This window comes from Dermacentor variabilis, unplaced genomic scaffold (genome assembly GCF_050947875.1).
Source record: "Dermacentor variabilis isolate Ectoservices unplaced genomic scaffold, ASM5094787v1 scaffold_24, whole genome shotgun sequence".
Taxonomy (NCBI): domain Eukaryota; kingdom Metazoa; phylum Arthropoda; class Arachnida; order Ixodida; family Ixodidae; genus Dermacentor; species Dermacentor variabilis.
This window is the reverse complement of record NW_027460412.1, coordinates 829,165-849,076: the sequence shown is the minus strand read 5'-3', so window position 1 is coordinate 849,076 and position 19,912 is coordinate 829,165. Positions and strand designations below refer to the sequence as shown.

General features: G+C 46.5%; 1 protein-coding gene and 1 long non-coding RNA gene across 8 annotated transcripts in view; both read right to left on the bottom strand.

Moving 5' to 3' along the window:
* The window catches only part of DCTN4-p62 (dynactin subunit 4), a 446,441-nt gene that overhangs the window by 311,046 nt on the left and 115,483 nt on the right, over positions 1–19,912 (bottom strand). The gene's annotated exons all lie outside the window — the stretch shown is intronic.
* Positions 1,257–5,211, bottom strand: LOC142568625 (uncharacterized). Its single transcript, XR_012825484.1, has 2 exons — positions 1,961–5,211; positions 1,257–1,891 (listed from the first exon to the last, which is right to left on the bottom strand). It is a non-coding gene; the product is annotated as an uncharacterized LOC142568625 (long non-coding RNA).

The following is a 19,912-nucleotide window of genomic DNA, read 5'->3' as shown; positions in this document are numbered from 1 at the left end:
GGACTACGGTGGCTGTGGAGCCGCTATAGATATCTTTCAGTATTTTTACATAGGGCTCGTCTACACCCTGATTCCGTAATGCCTCTATGGCTGCTGAGGTTTCGACAGAATCAAACGCTTCAATCAATCAATCAATGTACAAGAACGTCTGAAATTTTGAACTCAAAAACCTGTTGCCATACGATTTTCCTGATTTTTGCCATGACCGCAGATCTGAAACGGCACCATCGAAGTCACTGACGCCATTTTTATTATCTCGCCGCCTCGAACAGGCGCCCTCGCACGCAGATCCGCTGGCAGCTGTAGCCACCCCTGCAGCAACGCTAGGCCTAGCTACTTCGACGTTAGCTACCCAGCTTCTTGCTGTTCGGTGACGTGTTCTTCATTAAAATGATTCTTCGCTGTTAGCAATTTTCTTCTAAGACTTATCCTAACATACTTAAGTCCGCTAAAGTAATGCCTGTATACAAATCTGGTGACGGGAACCTCCTGACAGCTACAGACCGATATCTGTCCTGAGTTGTATCAACATCACATTTGAAAAATTAAGTCACAATTAAAGCACTTCCTGCGTAATCGTAACATTCTATGTCCCCAGTAGCATGGTTTTGTTGCTAACAGGTCCACTTCTACTGCTATTTTGATGCTTTCACAATATATTAATTCCACACTGCATGAAAACATAGTAATAGTAGTATTTTTAGACGTTAAGAAGGCATTTGATGCAGTTAGTCCTTTCCTTTTACTAGAAAAAATGCATGGATATGGAATCACAGATAACTCACCTGATTTCTTTTCTAGTTATCTATCGGTGCGTAAGAAAAGGTTGTCATTGACCCCAATAATTCATCGTTCGCACAGCAATATTAACTGCAGGGTACCACAGGGATCAGTCTTAGGCCCTATTTTGTTCTCCTTTTATGTAAATGATGTCCCACAAGCCCTGCAGAGGTCAAAGGTATTGATGTACGCAGACGACACAGCTTTGATTTTTACAGGGCACTTCCTTCCAGCTCTCCAGAACGACGTGATGAGCGATTTGTCATACATTTTGGTATGGTTCGCTAAGAATCACTTGATTGTCAACTGTGCAAAAACAAAATATGCTGTGTTTCACTCTCGCAGGAAACATATTGATACTGCAATTCTTAACCTATCATTAAACAATATTCTTATTCAACAAGTCCCTTCTTTCAAAACTGTAGCATAGCCATGGCGTGCTCGCAATAACGCCAGACCAGTGAAGCCTCAGCGTAGTCAGTAGAACAAAATGAACGTTTATTCAAAGGTGTAGAGCGTATTTAAAAGTAGCCGAGTGGCAGGAAGATAGAAAGGAGCACGTGTTAGTAGAGATAGTCCGAACCCGAAGGATCGCCAGATGAGGCGATAAAAGGTGCGCGCACTTCGAAAATGCGTTAAGTTGCAACATTCCTTCCTCCTCAGAAATGAAAGCGTTGCACTGGCTTGCGTTCTCTCGGTGAGCGTCTCAGAGTTTGTTGGGCGACACCTGTATGCAACGGGGCCACTGGAATATCTGGTGCCGCAAAGTCTGGAGAACGGGTGCCATTTGGAATGCGCCGAGCGGTTATGCCTTCATCCGGATTCACCGTTTCTGGATGCTGTAGTTGTGTTGCTTGGTCCGGCTCACTGCGATGTGTGGTGGTTGTAGTTACTGTCGGTTTGACGCCTGGTACTTCCTGTCGAGGGCGGACCTGGTCCACGTGCCGCTGGATGACTCCGTCTGATGTTTCCACGGTCACCATTCTCGCTCCCGACGTCGCCTTCACATGACCGGGCGTCCACTTGCTCCCCACACCGTAATTGCGGGTATACACTTCACTTGCAGGTAGCGGCAGCCAGTCATCTTGGTCCTCTTTTGGCCCTGCAAGTGCTGGAGGAAAGCATGTGTCCAAGCGTGAGCGTATTTGATAGCCCAAAAGGAGCTCTGCTGGGGATTTACCCGATTTTCGCGGAGTCCTCCGGTAGTTAAATAGCAACCGTACTAGGTTCTCTTCCAGTTTTCCTTTCGTCATTTTTCGAAGACCATCTTTTATCGTTCGCACTGCCCTTTCCGCCGCACCATTAGACTGGGGATGGTATGGAGCGCATCGAAGGTGCACAATGTTGTTGTTTGCCACGAACAACGCGAAGTCTTGACTGGCAAATGGGGTCCCGTTGTCAGAAACGATCGTGCGCGGTCGGGAATTTACCTTAGTGACTGACCACCAGCCATTGTTGGGCCTGCTGAAATCGGACAAGCAGACGCCCACAATGGCCGCCGCACGGATACAACGTTGGGCACTCCACCTGGGGGCCTACCGCTACCGGCTACAGTATGCACCAGGAGCAATACGCGTCATTATGTTTTGTACTACCGCACCTTGCGCATTCTTGACGTGTGGCAGCCCTCCTCTCATCCACTAGAGTTTCTTTCCGATACGCCTGTAATTTTAACACGGGTGTCGTTGCCGGTCCGATCATCTCTTTTACATCACTATCCGCAGCCTCAGCTGCAAGGGCCATCGCTTCAGCGTCTTGTAGCGTTAATTCTCGCTGTGCCAGTAGCTGCTTCTGCAGGGCACCTGACCGTATTCCACAAACAATGCGATCTCGAAGCATGCGATCCAAAGCACTGCCAAAATTGCAATTGTCAGCTATTCGGCGAATGTCTACCAGGAATTCATTAACAGGCTCGCCCTCCGCTTGACAACGACTGAAGAACTTGTAGCTTTCGGTGATTTCGTGTCTTTTGGGACTGTAGTGCTCACTCAAAACTTCGACGACTTCTTCATACGTCAATGCATTTGGCTTGCGTGGAGCCACCTTCCCTGCCAGCACTTGGATCGTATGCGTATTTAACGCAGCAACAAGCAATGCTCTTTTCTTAGTCGAGTCTTCAATCGCATTCGCTTCGAAGTATGCTTCTACTTTAATAAGGTACGGCTTCCACTTATCTTTGCCTTCTTCGAAGTCGGGAAGTTGGTGAGCCATGATGACCTTGGTTTCTCGGTTCTGCGTGGGTTCCGGTTCAGCGTCGACTTTCACTGCATGGGCGATGTCCATCCTCATCGCCACTGTAGCGACGAGGATGCGGTCGCTACAAAAACTTAGCGGTCGTTTTTGATGAGAACTTGCACTGACATGAGCAAGTACAGAATGTATGCGCAAAAGTAGTCTGTGGATGCTATACTCTAACTCTAATAAAGAGTATAGCCGACCTATCAACCTACACTTCAGTGGACACGAGAAGAGTGCTTGCAGCAACACTTTTAGTCATCTTGTTTTTCACTATGCAGGTCTTGCTTTTTATCATCTTCGAATGGTCGTCCTGCTTATCTTGTGAACTTGCACCGTTCCACTCACTTGTGAAAGCCTCAAGCATGACCGAAGCCTATCTCAGCGATACGCCAGCCGCGATACCGGCCTTTTCGCTCGACGTTTCCTTCGGTCTTCCAGCCACATCGACATAGGCATCACCAGGAGAGGCTGATTTAAGCTGCCGACCCATCGACCTACACTTCAGTGGACACGGAAACAGTGCTTGCAGCACCACTGCTGATTGTCTTGTTTTCGCTATGCAGGTGCATATAATTGCTTCTCTTCATGCTAAAAAATCTGATAATCACTACCTGGTACTGTTCCCGTGTCCACAGCTGTTACTTGACAACACAGTGTACGACTGTTTTTCTGTCATCCTACTGCTATTACGTTCACGGGATGTCAAGACTAACCCTGGACCTAACACATGTTCCGAATCTCTGCTTGATATTGAATCGCTTCCTTCTGATCCTTCAGAACAAATGAACGTTTTATTCAAACTGCTTAAGGATCTTCATGCTCGATCGCTTCAAAGTTCCAAAACACAATCCGAATTAGCTGCTGACGTAAAGTCAAGAAAGAATGACCAGAGAAACATTGAAACAAAAATTACTGGTCTCCAAAATCACTTAGATTTACTTGAAGAAAAATGTAAAAACGTCGACCACATAACCAAAGAATCTCAGACATACACGTCAAGGTAGACAGTATGACCGGTCGTTTGGAAGCGCTTGACTTACGCCTTGTTGACTTTGAAGACAGGTGGCGCTGTGATAACCTAATATTTCGCGGTATCCCTGACACCAAAGAATCATGGCAAGAAACCGAGACAAAGTTAATATCAACGATTAAATCATTCTGCAATGCAATTCCAGATGACGCACTCGATCGCGCACATCGCCTCGGCCCTTTCGATCCTAACAAGTGTTGCCCCATAGCTGCCAAGTTTTCACATTCGAAAACCCGGGAGAAAGCGTTTGTGCTGCGCTATCAATTCAAACGAAATAACCTTACAATTAGCTAAGACTTCTCGGTTCCCATCCGTGTTGCTTGCAAAAAGTTAGTCGAATTCGGTACTAGTCAACACGGTTCTCCGAACTTTAAACTCTGCTATAATAAATTGTTTCTGAACAATAAATGCTATATTTATGGCGCATACACTGATAGCGTCCATGAAAGAGCGCAGAATGCATATGGCACATTACAGAATCATTCAGTCCCACTACGTGCATTACAATTGGGAAGCGTAAGGGGTAGTGGCTAACATCACAAACAGCTTTACCTTACTTGCTTATTCTTTTTACAAATATCAGTAGTCTTGTGAATAAATTTCATTCTTTATCTTCAGCAACGACACATGCGATGCAAAAATTATTGCCTTGACAGAAACTCGGCTTCCTGCACATGTGCGCGATTATAATACTTTCTGTGGCACCGGCAATTTCGCTATGTACCGCTGTAACCGATCTGCACTTTGAGGAGGAGGCGTCCTTCTTGTAATTTCTAAAGATATTCCATCATTTCATATAGATATTAACACTGAACTTGAAACCACGTGGGCTTGCCTAATTCTCAGTCACACAAAGATAATCCTTGGCGTTTGCTACCGCTCACCCTCGTCATCTGCCACTTTCACTGAAAAGTTACATGATGCTATTAGTCTAATTTTTTCGCGTTTTCCCACAACACCGTTATTCCTACTCAGCGATTTTAATTTTCCAAATTTAATATGGATTACGCATCCACCCACCATTAAGCCTTTTCTGTTCAGACTAAAGATTTCTGTGAACTGTGTTCCCTGTTTTCATTTTCGCAACTTGCAACTCAGCCTACCAGATCATCAATCAATACCGCAAACGTGCTTGATTTAATCCTAACTACAGTAGAACCCCTTTCATAGACCGAGGAAAAAAAACGTAACAGCCGGGAAAACACAACACTGAGGAAAGCTCCGAAAATGAATGAAAAAAGTGCAGCTTCAACTATAGACAATTTATTTCCACAGAGTGCACTTAGGACTTAAAAAGAGTCTAGAATGGTGGCTTGCCGTTTCTTTCGCTCGCTAGAAATCACCACACGTTTCTCAATAGCCTGGAAGGCCGCATTGCTGTCAGCGTCGCTGTGAGGTGCGACGTACCTGCGGAGGAGGTCCAGAGCCGCGATGGCTTCTCCAAAGTTAGGATTTGGCAACTCCCCGGCATCATGCGGCTCGTGCTCCTCGTCGTCACCACGCCAGGCAAAGGCAACGGACGAATGAATATCCGCGGGAAATTTTGCCCTCTTTGGCGTAATCATGCTAACGTAATCATGCGGAGCGCACGCGTCCGAGCAGCCCGGTTGCGCGCAGCGCTGCTAGCGCTGCGTGGTTTCGCGAGAAATGTAAACAAGAGAGGAGAGATGGCCCGATAGACAGAGCAACGCCAACTTCCGGCTTCTCTCTAGCTATAGCTTCCCGAAGAGTGACGCCAGGGCCTCTCCTGAGTTTCCTTCCTCCATGAGTCGACCCGCCCAACAAACCATGCGGTGACCGTAATCACAGTGATTATAGTCAGAGCATTTTTCACAAATGGCCACCTAGTGGCGGCCTCTCGAACTGGCGTGCGGCTCCTTGCAGCCAATTCAATAGCCAAGCCCGGCCAAGCCCGGTCAAAACTCGTCAAAAGCCATAATGGCGGTTGGAGCGCGTTGCCTACTTTAGCCCAGGTATAGACCGTTTTTTCGTAGGCGCCGCCATATTGCGAATGCAGTGGCGCCGCCTATGAGCAGCGCCATACTGGCTTGGGTGAAAGCGGTCTTTTGCATGGCAGGTATACGCTTGGCGGCAGTTTCTGGCGTTTGTTTTCGCGGTCGTGCGGTCTGTTTAACTTGACGTGCGTCTTCTACGTAGTAAACGGTTCTGTGAGACGTGCTGAAGTGGTTTAAGGCATCATGGCCGGAATTTCTGCTGGCGTTGAGGTGGACAGAACACGCAACGCGATGTGTGTGCGCATATTCGAGTCTGCAATCAGCCTCGGAAATGAATTGTGTATTTCTGAATGTTCCAGTCACTAATGTGACTTTAGTGCAGTATTATCCTCTATTTCTAAGCTGCGGAAACATACGCGACGATCATAACAGCGTGATCGTGGGTACCGTTCTGCTACGATAGGAGCTGTGATGTTATACTTTGGCAAGCGTTCAAACTGTTCGCTGCAGGTTACATTGCGTGACTACTTGGTTCGATGGGTGAGGTTTCCGCACCTGAATAAAATAGTTTTGGCAAGTGATAGCAGCATACCTTACAGTCTGAATTACGCTTGTCCAGCAAAGGGACTGTTTACGAACTGCGCGAGCGTCCTAAGCAGTGGTAAGTGCTGGATTACGTATATCTTTGTTCCATATACCGCATGGTCCAAGCATACCGCATCAGCGGTTATATATTTATAAACGTTGTGCGGCGTGACTATGCGAGGCCCTATTGCGGCGTTAGCCCGTTTTCTCTTGCTTTTTCGAGAAAGAGGATTATAACCGAATTTCTTTTTCGGTTGCGTTTGTTCCGTTCACTACGACGCACTCACACGCATTACGGAAATTTTGTCCTCAGAAATAGGCATCGCATTCTTTTTATGCGATCCTTCATATATTATGGCTGTATGCAGGCAAAAAAGGCAATGCCGAAGCGCACAGCTTACATATGTACCGTGCTGGTTCACAAACCGCAGTGATCGCTGTGTTGAGCAGCGCCATCGGCCTCATGCAGGAAGGCTAGCGTAGACATATGGTAATTTGAAGCCTACTAGACTTGAAATGCGCGAGAACGATGCCGGTGCATCACAAATATTTGATTGCACCTGCCGCTTAGATGTTTCGTGGTTGCCTTTTGCATACATTTAGTTGCGGCGTCTATTATAAAGGCTGTAAAATATTCCACGGCAGCCTCAATTCCTAACGAGGACATGTCATCCCATGATATAGTAGTTAAGTTTCGGAATTTCTCCCAGTCTGCTGTCTCAGTCTTCCACCTAGGAGCCTGTGGTGGATATTCGTCTTCTTTAAGTGTTCTTAATAGTACGGGGAAGTGGTCGCTTCCGTAAGGATCGTTCGTAACTTCCCATTCTAGTTCAGGCAGTATGGACGGAGAAACTATGCTCAGATCAATTGAAGAAAAGGTATTGTTTGCAACACAGTAATATGTGGGTTTCTTCTTATTCAGAAGGCACGCACCAGAAGAGAAAAGGAACTGTTCAACAAGACGACCTCGCGCATCTATACGAGAGTCGCCCCACAGGGAGCTGTGCGCATTGAAATCGCCAAGAACAATGTAAGGTTCTGGCAATTGATCAATAAAGGATTGGAATTCATGCTTCGTTAATTTGTAATGTGGGGGTATGTATAGAGAGCTAATCGTGATGAGTTTGTTTAGGAGTACAGCTCGAACCGCCACTGCTTCGAGAGGCGTTTGTAGCTGTAAAAGTTGACATGCAATGCTCTTATGGATAGCAATGGCAACACCGCCCGATGATGCGACAGCATCATCGCGATCTTTGCGAAAAGTAATATGCTGTCGGAGAAAGTTCGCGTGTTTGGATTTTAAGTTGGTTTCTTGTAAACACAGCACCTTGGGATTGTGTTTGTGGATTAGTTCTTGAACATCATCAAGGTTTCTGAGGAGACCTCTGACGTTCCATTGAATTATCTGTGTATCCATGTTGGTAGTAAATAGGTGCTGTGTGTACAGAAACAGAAGTAGTGATTATGGAAATTACAGATTAGATTACAGAGCCCTTTCGAGGCCCTGTAACGGGGGTTCTGCCCTTTCTGGAGCATTCGAGGGAGCCTCGCCGCTCTTTAGGCGCTTGGTGCGCCTTGAGGATGGGTGTAGTGTCCATTGCCTCTTGTGAGGCGCCGGACACTTGCTCTTGCGAGCGGGAAGTTACCAGCGAGGGTCCCGCCTTCGAGGGCAAGACCCCTGCGCCCACCAGCCCGGAGGTCGATGGGGCTCCCTGGGGGATTTGGCTGCGCTGGCCGTCGCCAGCGCTGGAAGGGAGCTGGGAGGTTGAGGCAGCCTCGGCTGCGCCCACCTTCGGGGTCGGTGGTCCCCTCTCCTCGGTTGACGGAGCAGCGCTAGCTGCAACCGCCGCGGGGGCAGATGGCTTAGCTGCCGACTCACTGATTGAGGGTCGGACAGCCGCCGGAGGCCGTTGTGACGCTGCCCCCTGACGCGCCACTTCGGCAAAGGTTTTCTTTGGCAGGTATGCTACCCGCCTTCGTGCCTCTTTGAACGATATATTCTCTTTCACTTTGATCGTTACTATTTCTTTTTCCTTCTACCAGGAGGGGCACGACCGCGAGTACGCGGCGTGCTCCCCATCACAGTTTACACAGTGGGGAGCGTTCTCACACGTTTCAGTGGTGTGTTCTTGGGCACTACATTTAGCACAAGTTTGGCGGCCTCGGCAACTCTGCGAACTGTGGCCGAAGCGCTGGCACTTGAAACAGCGGAGTGGGTTTGGCACGTACGGCCTGACACGGAGCTTGATGTACCCGGCCCCCACAGACTCGGGCAGAATACTTGAACCAAATGTGAGTATTAGGTGCTTCGTTTGAATTTCTTTGCCATCCCTTCTCATCTTAATTCTTCTGACATTGACTACGTTCTGCTCACTTAAGCCCTCCAAGAGCTCAGCCTCTGTCAGCTGGAGCAAATCGTCATCAGAGACAACGCCGCGGGTGGTGTTCAGAGTGCGGTGTGGAGTCATTGTCAGTGGAACATCCCCAAATGACACTAGACTGAGCAACTTTTCGTATTGTTTCTTATCATGCAGTTCTAACAGGAGATCACCACTTGCCAGCCTTGATACCTTGTAGCCTGGACCAAGGGCATCAGTTAAGGACTTGGAATATAGAAAAGGGGAGATATTTCGGACTTGTTTATCAGATTTTTCAGAGTGGATGACATGGTACCGTGGGAAGTTCGGTCTTTGACGACCAAAGAACTGAAATACATCTTCGGTGCGCCCTCTTTTTTGAGGGCGATCAGGAATTGAAGGGAAGGAACTTGCCATAGAAAAATGTAGTTTTCGGCAATAACGCCAGCCACCCACCATGGAGCCCTACGAGGGGACGCTACAGGTACTGTATGAACAGGTCCTGTAAACGCCAGCTGTACGTCATCACTATAACCAAATATGAAATAACCTAGGTTGGCTATTCACACAAGGTTAACCCTTGTTGCCTGGAAAAATTGGAAGTAAGCGGAAGCTAGGAGAAGACAGGAAAGATGGAAAGTGCGAAAAAGATGAAGGCTGGAGGGAGAGAGAGACAGGAAAAGGCAACTACCGATTTCCCCCGGGTGGGTCAGTCCGGGCGTGCCGTCTACGTGAAGCAGAGGCCAAAGGGGTGTGTTGCCTCCACCGGGGGGCCTTAAAGGTCCGAACACCCAGCATCGGCTCAACCCCCAGGATCCCCTTTTCCCCGGACACGGCTGAGCCGCGCACGGCTACACGCGGGAGGGTCCAACCCTCGTGTGCTCGGGTACGTGGTGTCGCAACACACCAAACGCCTGCTGACGCAGACGCCCCTGCGGGGGCCATTTACAATGTGACCCTGGCAATGTTTAACGCTAGAACGTTATCTAGTGAGGCGAGTCTAGCAGTGCTATTGGAGGAATCAGAGGGCAGTAAATGGGATATAATAGGGCTCAGTGAAGTTAGGAGGCCAAAAGAAGCATATACAGTGCTAAAAAGTGGGCACGTCCTGTGCTACCGGGGCCTAGCGGAGAGACGAGAACTAGGAGTTGGATTCCTGATTAATAAAAATATAGCTGGTAACAAACAGGAATTCTATAGCATTAACGAGAGAGTGGCAGGTCTTGTTGTGAAACTTAATAAGAGGTACAAAATGAAAGTTGTACAGGTCTACGCCCCTACATCCAGTCATGATGACCAGGAAGTCCAAAGCTTCTATGAAGACGTGGAACGGCAATGGGTAGAGTGAAAACAAAATACACTATACTGATGGGCGACTTCAATGCCAAGGTAGGCAAGAACCAGGCTGGACACAAGTCAGTGGGGGAATATGGCATAGGTACTAGGAATAGCAGGGGAGAGTTATTGGTAGAGTTTGCGGAACAGAATAATATGCAGATAATGAATACCTTCTTCCGCAAGCGGGATAGACGAAAGTGGACGTGGAGGAGCCCGAACGGCGAGACTAGAAATGAAATAGACTTCATACTCTGCGCTAACCCTGGCATCATACAAGATGTGGACGTGCTCGGCAAGGTGCACTGCAGTGACCATAGGATGGTAAGAACTCGAATTAGCCTAGACTTGAGGTGGGAATGGAAGGAACTGGTACATAAGAAGCCGATCAATGAGTTAGCGGTAAGAGGAAAAATAGAGGAATTCCGGATCACGCTATAAAACAGGTATTCGGCTTTAACTCAGGAAGAGGACCTTAGTGTTGAAGCAATAAACGACAGTCTTGTGGGCATCATTAAGGAGTGTGCAATGGAAGTCGGTGGTAACTCCGTTAGGCAGGATACCAGCAAACTATCGCAGGAGACGAAAGATCTGATCAAGAAACGCCAATGTATGAAAGCATCTAACCCTACAGCTAGAATAGAACTTGCAGAACTTTCAAAGTTAATCAACAAGCGTAAGACAGCTGACATAAGGAAGTATAATATGGATAGAATTGAACATGCTCTCAGGAACGGAGGAAGCCTAAAAACAGTGAAGAAGAAACTAAGAATTGGCAAGAATCAGATGTATGCTTTAAGAGACAAAGCCGGCAATATCATTACTAATATGGAGGAGATAGTTCAAGTGGCTGAGGAGTTCTATAGAGATTTATACAGTACCAGTGGCATCCACGACGATAATGGAAGAGAAAATAGTCTAGAGGAATTCGAAATCCCGAAGGTAACGCCGGAAGAAGTAAAAAGCCTTGGGAGCTATGCAAAGGGGGAAGGCAGCTGGGGAGGATCAGGTAACAGCAGATTTGTTGAAGGATGGTGGGCAGATTGTTCTAGAGAAACTGGCCACCCTGTATACGCAATGCCTCATGACCTCGAGCATACCGGAATCTTGGAAGAACACTAACATAATCCTAATCCATAAGAAAGGGGACGCCAAAGACTTGAAAAATTATAGACCGATCAGCTTACTGTCAGTTGCCTACAAACTATTTACTAAGGTTATCGCAAATAGAATCAGGAACACCTTAGACCTCTGTCAAGCAAAGGACCAGGCAGGATTCCGTAAAGGCTACTCAACAATAGGCCATATCCACACTATCAATCAGGTGATAGAGAAATGTGCGGAATACCTAGGGGGGGCGGTCGTTCCACAAGAAGTTGAGAGTGTCCTCAGCAGGGGACCGAAGTTCAGCCTGGAAGTTCAGCCTGGAAGTCCCTCTGTGCAAGCACGAGGCTTTGGCGACGGCGCATAGGATTGCTGACAAAGTTCAAGGCGAAGAGAAAGAACGTTGCCATTTAGAATGCGTTGATGTGATCCGCAATACTTTCAAAGGTACGAAGAAAGGAAATTCCATGGTGAGATTGGTGGCAAACTTTTTTAGGAACTCTGATCTCGCTTTGATGACGGCCGATAAGGAAGGAGGCTTTGTGGTTTTACCCCAGAAGCTTTTTAGTGATAAGGCCATGTCCGCTGTCTTAAAGAACTTTAGTATTGTAGATTTGAATCCGTCTAAAGTGAAGGCAAAGGCAGTTGCACTATTAAGGGATCTGAAACTCGATCGGCTAAAAAGTGAAGTGGTGAAAAACAAGGTCACTGTGCTCTCAGTGTTCTTCAGTGCCAAGAGCCACAAGATGGAGTGCCTTTTCAGAGCCATCGTTACGGAAACTGGTTCCTGGCAAGCCGCGGTCAGTCAGTATCTTCTGCGTCATCTGGGAAGTCTGGCACCTGACGATCCGTACAAGGTCAGCAGCTCAGACCGTGTGGCGCAAGTACTAGGGGATAACCTTTCTGCTGTTAAGTCGGGCTTCTCGGTTGACATTGAAGAGCTGTTCTATTATTCCCTTTCCCACGAAGACCTGTTCTGCACAGTCCGGAACTGTATTGACCGATCTGGTGCTGTGTCTTTCCAGAATGCGTGTGGTATTTCTGTGGAAGGTTTTCTAGAGTTGCTTAAAGGGAAGCTGAAAGGTTTTCCAGAAAAAATGAGTGAACATGTGTACATAATGGTTTGCAACCCTCTGAATTCGAATATCGTATCGAAATTGAGCGAAAGAAAGCGCAAATATATTTTATTTCGACGAAAAGTGCAGCAGCGGACACGCCCAGCTAGCGCGCCTCGTTTCCGCCTGTGATTGGTCGGGCGCCTCGTGACATCAACTCTAGTGACCGACCGCTGCCGCTATACACATGAAGCGCGGTGCCAGGTAGTTTGGTGCTGTAATGGAAAATTAAGAGGTAATGGAAAATTTAGAGAGACTGCGTTTTTCTGAGGAGTTCGGCGTTACTCCCTACATGTACGAGCCGATTGCGAAGAGCCGGCCTCTCGAAGAAGCAAACGATGCTGGTGCGAGCAGTGCTTTCGACGCGAATGAAAGCGAAGTCTTGGGATCTCCTCGTGTTGGAAGTGCTCTTTGGTGAGTATGTTTTTTGCAAAGCGATCTAGTGATCTCGCCGATCTTTCGCCGATCTAGTGAGCTCGTTTCCGGTCAAACAACTGTAGTGTTGTGTTCCTGCATGCCTCCTCGTGGAACGTAAGCGGGGATGCGATCGTCGGCATTTGTGCGCTGTCCAAAGCTGTCAGCAATCTACAAAGACAGTTTAAACGCGTGAAAAGCTTCCCGGTTCATGCAGTACGTGTAGTGACCTTCATCTGTGCGCCATCCGCACACTACTCGTAACCGAAGTCGTAAAGGCGTGCAGGAATGCAGGGTCGATCGAAGCAGATTACGATGGCATGCACGCAGAAACCAGCACGGTCAGGTACGGTCGCGCAGGCTGCGAAGGAACGGAACACTAGTGTTGACGTCACAACACCGCGGTTTCCGGTCTCCGCTCGCATTATCAGCGTCAGCAGCAGCGCGCGGCACTCGACGGGGGGGCGGAGCTACAGCGCAATTTTAACCGACGATTACGTCGCTCCTAATTGAAAAAAAAACAACCAAATTTTACCTACATGGTTTATAAGGTTCCCGCATCCGTATATGAGCGTCTTATTGAATTCGACAGACTCTTCAGCTTCCCTTTAAGGCATATCTTTCTTCAACCATTGTGAGTTTTCAGGATAAATTTTATGTGCAAAAACGCGGCATCTGCATCGGGTCGTGTGTAGCCCCTGTTTTGTCCGAGATCCTTTTAGCCGAACTTGACTGCTCGCTAGCGCGGGTACTTTCTGACGACCACATCGTTCGTATGTTCCGATACGTCTATGATTTTTTAACTTTTAAATTTAGACTACAACGATAACTTGACACAGGTGGCATCGGAGGTTTTAGCATCCCTTAAGTCTGCTTTTGCCAGCTTTAATTTTACTATTGAACTTCCAGTTAAGTCTGCTTTTGCCAGTTTTAATTTTACTATTGAACTTCCTGAAAACTCTTGCTTGCAATTCATAGACTTAAAATTATTTTGTTTAACGATCCTGACCACCTCTGCTGGGCGTACTTGCCTAGGTCGAAAAAAGCACTTCTACCCTTCAACTCGAGCCATTTGAAGCTGGTCAAGAGGGGGATCGCGTCAATGTGCCTCAGGGCTTCGTCAGTGAAGTCCTGTCCACACAAGGTTTAGTCTAGTTTTGATGCCCAAGCTGATTGCCTTCGGTCGGCCGGTTTTCCGTTGGCCCTTCTTCGGGCTGTTGCTGAGTCCCTGTTGAAGTCCTTCCGACCAAGTTCAAAGCCTCGTGGGGCGGATCCACAGGAGAGGAGGAAGTATGAAGTTATGCCCTATGTCCACAGGGTCTCGCACGGCCTGTAGAGGGTCGCGGGTAAATTCGGCATACACGTTCTCTTTTCGGCACCTTGTAAGCTGTCCAGTCTGTGCAATTTAGCTAGACCTGATAGGAAAAAGAAAATCGAGTGTAGCACTAACCACAGAAACAAGTTTGTGCCTTGTAAAGCGAATGTCATCTATGAGATTCCGCTGAGTTGTGGCAACGTGTACATTGGACAAACAGGCCGCTGCATTAATATTAGATTATTAGAACATGCCAATTCACTAGATGATTCTAGAGGACAGCATCTTCCTAAGCATTGCAAGACCTGCAGGCATGACGGCAATGTTTGTACTCCACTTTTCGGCAGGACTAAGATTGTCGGACGCGCAAGTGATAAGAAAGAGCGTGAAGTAATCGAAGCTTTAGAAATCGCGAGATTAGGGCCGGATAAATGTGTTAGTGAGGCTTCCATACATTTGTACCGCAAGGAGTTGGCGTTTCTAGGCTTGACTACAAGATAGCGGCATTGGTCTTTGCAGTTGGTGCGCATGCGTTCTGTTGTTGGTAGGAAAGTGGCGTTGGAGCATTAAACCAGTTGTTAGTCTGCGCCTGTGTCATGTGGTTCTTTCTCTGTCTTGTTCTTTTTTGCGCAGTTTTTCTTTGTGCACACAAACAGCAGGTTGCCATTATCCCTCAAGAGAAAAGTGTATAATAGCTGTGTCTTACCAGTACTCACGTATGGGGCAGAAACCTGGAGACTTACAAAAAGAGTTCTACTTAAACTGAGGACAACACAACGAGCTATGGAAAGAAGAATGATGGATGTAACGTTAAGGGATAAGAAAAGAGCGGATTGAGTGAGGGAACAAACGCGAGTTAATGACACCTTAGTTGAAATCAAGAAAATGAAATGGGCATGGGCAGGACATGTAATGAGGAGGGAAGATAACCGATGGTCATTAAGAGTTACGGGCTGGATTCCAAGGGAAGGGAAGCGTAGCAGGGGGCGGCAGACAGTTAGGTGGGCGGAGGAGATTAATAAGTTTGGAGGGACAACATGGCCACAATTAGTACATGACCGGGGTAGTTGGAGAAGTATGGGAGAGGCCTTTGCCCTGCAGTGGGCGTAACCAGGCTGATCATGACGATGATGATTAAATGCAGAAATATTAAATGTGTCACTGGCCAGCATGTTGTACACAAACAGCCAAGAAAGTATGTGGGAGGATGGCTGCTGCCTTAAGTGATAGCTGTAATGGTGAAGCAATTCAGACGTAGATGAGAGTTCATTTGTAGCACTTGCAACAAGTATCATTTACCTTTACCTTATTATTTAAATTAAACTTATTAACTTCCATTGTGCTATCTCTGGTTTCATTGTCTGTTTCGCATGGTCATGAGGCATGCATGAATGTTTGATGTTTAATGGCGCAAGGGCCAGGTATTGCCAAAGAGTGCCATGCCCGTGGTAATGAGTTCGCAGTGTAGTTATGAGTTCTATGAAGTTGATGTGACGTGGCTGTAAAGGGGCCTTAAAAATGGTCACTCTAATGTGCACAAAGTCTGTGTAATAAGATTATGGCAATGACAAATGATGTGTACTATGATCATTAAGGTGCATTGTGAAAGAATGATATGATATACAAAATATGTCAGATGCTAAAATTGACTAGATCACCACTGCCTCGTTAGAGCCCTTGAAACACAAGGGCCTGGAGGCATGTGCTGTACAAAACTATCACAGCGGCATCCTCTGGAAAGAGGATACAATACAAATTTAATGGGCTTCTAACATGTAGGACAACATCATTCAAGAAATCGAGGATTGCTTTGGTGTTAAAAAACGGTTCTTTACCAAGAAACATAGCCGGCGAAGAGGGACACAATAATGGTACACAAGAGGAAAATGTATCTTTCTTACATGTTCAGCTTTCCGACACTCCAGGAGGATGTGGAGGATGGTCAGCCTCTCACCACATCTACCACAGGTTGGAGGTTCATTTTCAGTAAGCAGAAAATTGTGGGTGCCAAATGTGTGCCCTATTCTGAGACGACAGAATAGGACATCTGTTTGCCGTGATTTCGTTGCAGAGGGCCAAAAACCTAACTGTGGCTTTATAACATGCAGTTTATTATTTATTTTTGCATCCCACACGCGTTGCCAGTGGTTTCGAAGTTTCTTTCATATGAAAGGTTTCAGATATGTGACAGGGACAGAAGCCGTAGGAATAATGGCTAGTGATGCGAGTGTTATGGCCATTTTGTCAGCTAGTACATTACCCTCGATGCCTCTATGGCCAGGTACCCAGCACATTACTACATGTCTACGTGATAAATAAATGTTGCATCATCATCATCATCATCATCATCATCATCATCATCATCATCATCATCCACCTATTTATGTTCACTGCAGGACGAAGGCCTTTCCCTGCGATCTCCAATTACCCCTGTCCTGCAACAACCGATTCCAACTAGCACTCGCAAATTTCATAATTTTAGCGCACCACCTAGTCTTCTGCCATCCTCTACTGCACTTCCCTTCTCTTGGTACCCATTCTGACACCCTAATGATCCAACGGTTATCTAATCTGTGCATTACATGACCTACCCAGCGCCATTTTTTCCTCTTAATGTCTACTAGAATATAGTCTCTATGTATTTGCTCTCTGATCCAAACCGCTCTCTCTCTGTCTGTTAAAGTTATGCCTAGCATTCTTCGTTCCATCATTCTCTGAGCGGTCCTTAACTTGTTCTCAAGCTTCTTTGTCAGTCTCCAAGTCTCTGCGCCATATGTCAGCACCAGTGCATAAGAGTGAGTAAAGTTCAATGAAAACAGGATTTGTATGCTTTTGTAAAGAAATTAACACTTTTACAAGACTTAACGAGTCTGTGAATATTATTGCTCTGTCAAGTTTTAATTGCTTCATTGTTTTACTGCAGACAGTACTGCATAGGCTTCTGCAGTGAAGATACTTGTTATGGGGTTCAATACGTCAGATTTAGAAAAGAGGGACCTGATTTTGACACAACTGTGTAGAATTCGGAGCAGGAGTACTTCGATTGAAGTTCACGCAAATGCATAGCGATTTTGAGGTCAGGAGTATGCTTTGTGACCTCTACAAAGAATACATCACAGTCTATCACCTGCCACTCCCAGGATGGTAACAGCTTAGCTGGAGGCATTAGGCGATGTTCGAGAATTGGGGCATCCATTTCTTCGGTAAGTTTTCTTACATGCAGTGACAAAGGAAGTCTCATAGAGGGTCTATTACAAAAAAGTGTTTTACACGTACAGACTCAAAGTCGTTAACGGTTGTGAAACACGGATGTTTCTTATTAGGGTGCTCCTTATGTTCCTTATGAAGCTGACGTATGTTCTCTGAAAATGGAGTGACCACTCATCTGACGTACAGACTTTCAGCAGGGCTTGTTGTAAATGCGCCAGTGGCCAGGCGGATACCCAGATAGTGAACGGGGTCTAACATCTTCAGTGCGCTCAGGGCAGCAGAGTGATATACTATGGCACCATAGTCTATTCGTGATCGAACTAGGAATTCGTGACCTATAAAGATTCAATAAACACTTCCTGTCATTACCCCATGTTGTGTGAGGTAGGATTTTAAGTAAGTTCACTGTTTTTAGACATTTTGCTTTAAAAAATTTTGTGTGAAATGAAAGTAAGCCTTGTGTAAAGTGTAACACCTAGAAATTTGTGCTCTTTGTTGACAGGAATTTGTTGTCTGCCCAGTTCTACAAAAGGATCTGGAACCAAGCCTCTCTTTCTTGTAAAGAGAACACAAAAACTTTTGTGGGGATTGATTTGAAATCCATTTTCGTCTGACCACTTGGATACCTTGTTTAAGCCCTGCTGTAACCTGTCTCTCACACACTGCGAGGTTGCAGGATTTGAAACGTATCTGTGTACTGTCTACGTAGACGGAATAAAGAATAGCTGGTGGTAATGATGCACGAAGCGTGTTCATCTTAACAACTGTGATGAGGTTCATTCAATTAATACTAGCTGAGGCACTGCCTCAGCGCATGAAGTAACGAAGTTGTTCGTTAGCACACTGCAAGCCATTCATGAAAGAACATTGAGCACAAAGAGGAACAGAAACTCTACAAACTAATCAAACATAAACACACAAAAAACAAATTAAGCCTCCAAAGAAAGTATCAAATTCAGAAAGGGCCTACAGTTTCGTGGTTTGCAGTGGAGTTGTGAGATTAACTCTAGGTGACGACGGAGGCAGCTCGTGGTGCATAGAAGCGGTGCTGAAGACGGGCACTGTTGAAGGAAAATCCCGGTCACCCTCAGGCGAACACCCGAAATCCAGTGATGCAGGGGTAAGTCTGGTTGCGACAGTGAGAACAAGGGCAGGTGGCCTTGGCACGGTAGAGGTCTCAACGCCAGACAGAAAGTCAAATGGCTTCACGAAAACACGGTTCATGAGAACGCGGTGACACACCCCTGGAAGGTTGCCCTGGTCCAGTAGAAGGCATGAAGCACGGGCCTGACGGCCAACGATTTCACTTCTGCGCCTGCAGCATGGGCGAACTCCTTCCTCCACGCAGGCTTGTTCCACATCTTTCAGACTTCTTCCTCTTCTTCTTTTTCCCCCGCTCACTTGTTGTTGTTCATTTTCAAATTATTTCTTCGGTGTGCTTGTGCCACTGCTGTGGTGTCTCATTGTTGCCTTTGCATGGTTGACCGATCACGGCACTCGCGCACTTCACACATCGCAGTGACAAAGAGCGTGCAACTGAATACACCACCCTGGGGTACCCCAGTTTCCTGTATGAATTTATGTGACAGTGCATTACCTATTTTCACCCGAAATGTATGGTTGTCGAGGTAGCTTTCCATAGTGTTTAACATATTGTCGCGGATGCCCAGCGCCAAAAGGTCACGCAGGATTCCGTACCGCCAAGTTGTATCTTATGCTTTTTCCATATCAAAAAACACGGATAAGGATTGTTTATGTATGAATGCATCGCAAATGCTTGCTTCGATGCACACAAAACAGTTGGTTATAGATTGCCCTTCCCTAAAGCCACGCTGAAATGGGTCAAGCATTTTTCTGGACTCTAGGAAATGTACGAAACGGTGATTGATCATTTTTTCAAGAAACTTACAAAGGCAGCTCATAAGCGTTATAGGACAGTAGCTAGTCAGCACTGAAGTACTAAGCGCCAAACAGACGACACAAGAAGAAGAGACACGGACGAGCGCTTACTAACAACTGATGCTTTAATGACGGAAACACACAATATATATACACAAATTTGGCGGCGCAACTCGCGCCAAACCGAAAATTCTCTATAAAAGTGAGATGTCATTTTTAGAAGCCCATAGTTAAATCTGAGCATGTTGCTGCGCCGCCCGCGCCTGGTGAATATTCCTAATCTTTTAGTTTTTTATGGGGTACTCCCTTACGGCGGTGTTTGTGTATCGCGTAACCATTATCATTTATAGTCATTTGGCCCTGTACACCACGTGTCATCTTCACGAACGTCACCTTCACAATCGTTCTATCGCCTTTTGCCTAGTTACCATGTGATGTTTTTGACAATGCGCGAGTTGCGCCGCCAAATTTGTGTATATATATTGTGTGTTTCCGTCATTAAAGCATCAGTTGTTAGTAAGCGCTCGTCCGTGTCTCTTCTTCTTGTGTCGTCTGTTTGGCGCTTAGTACTTCAG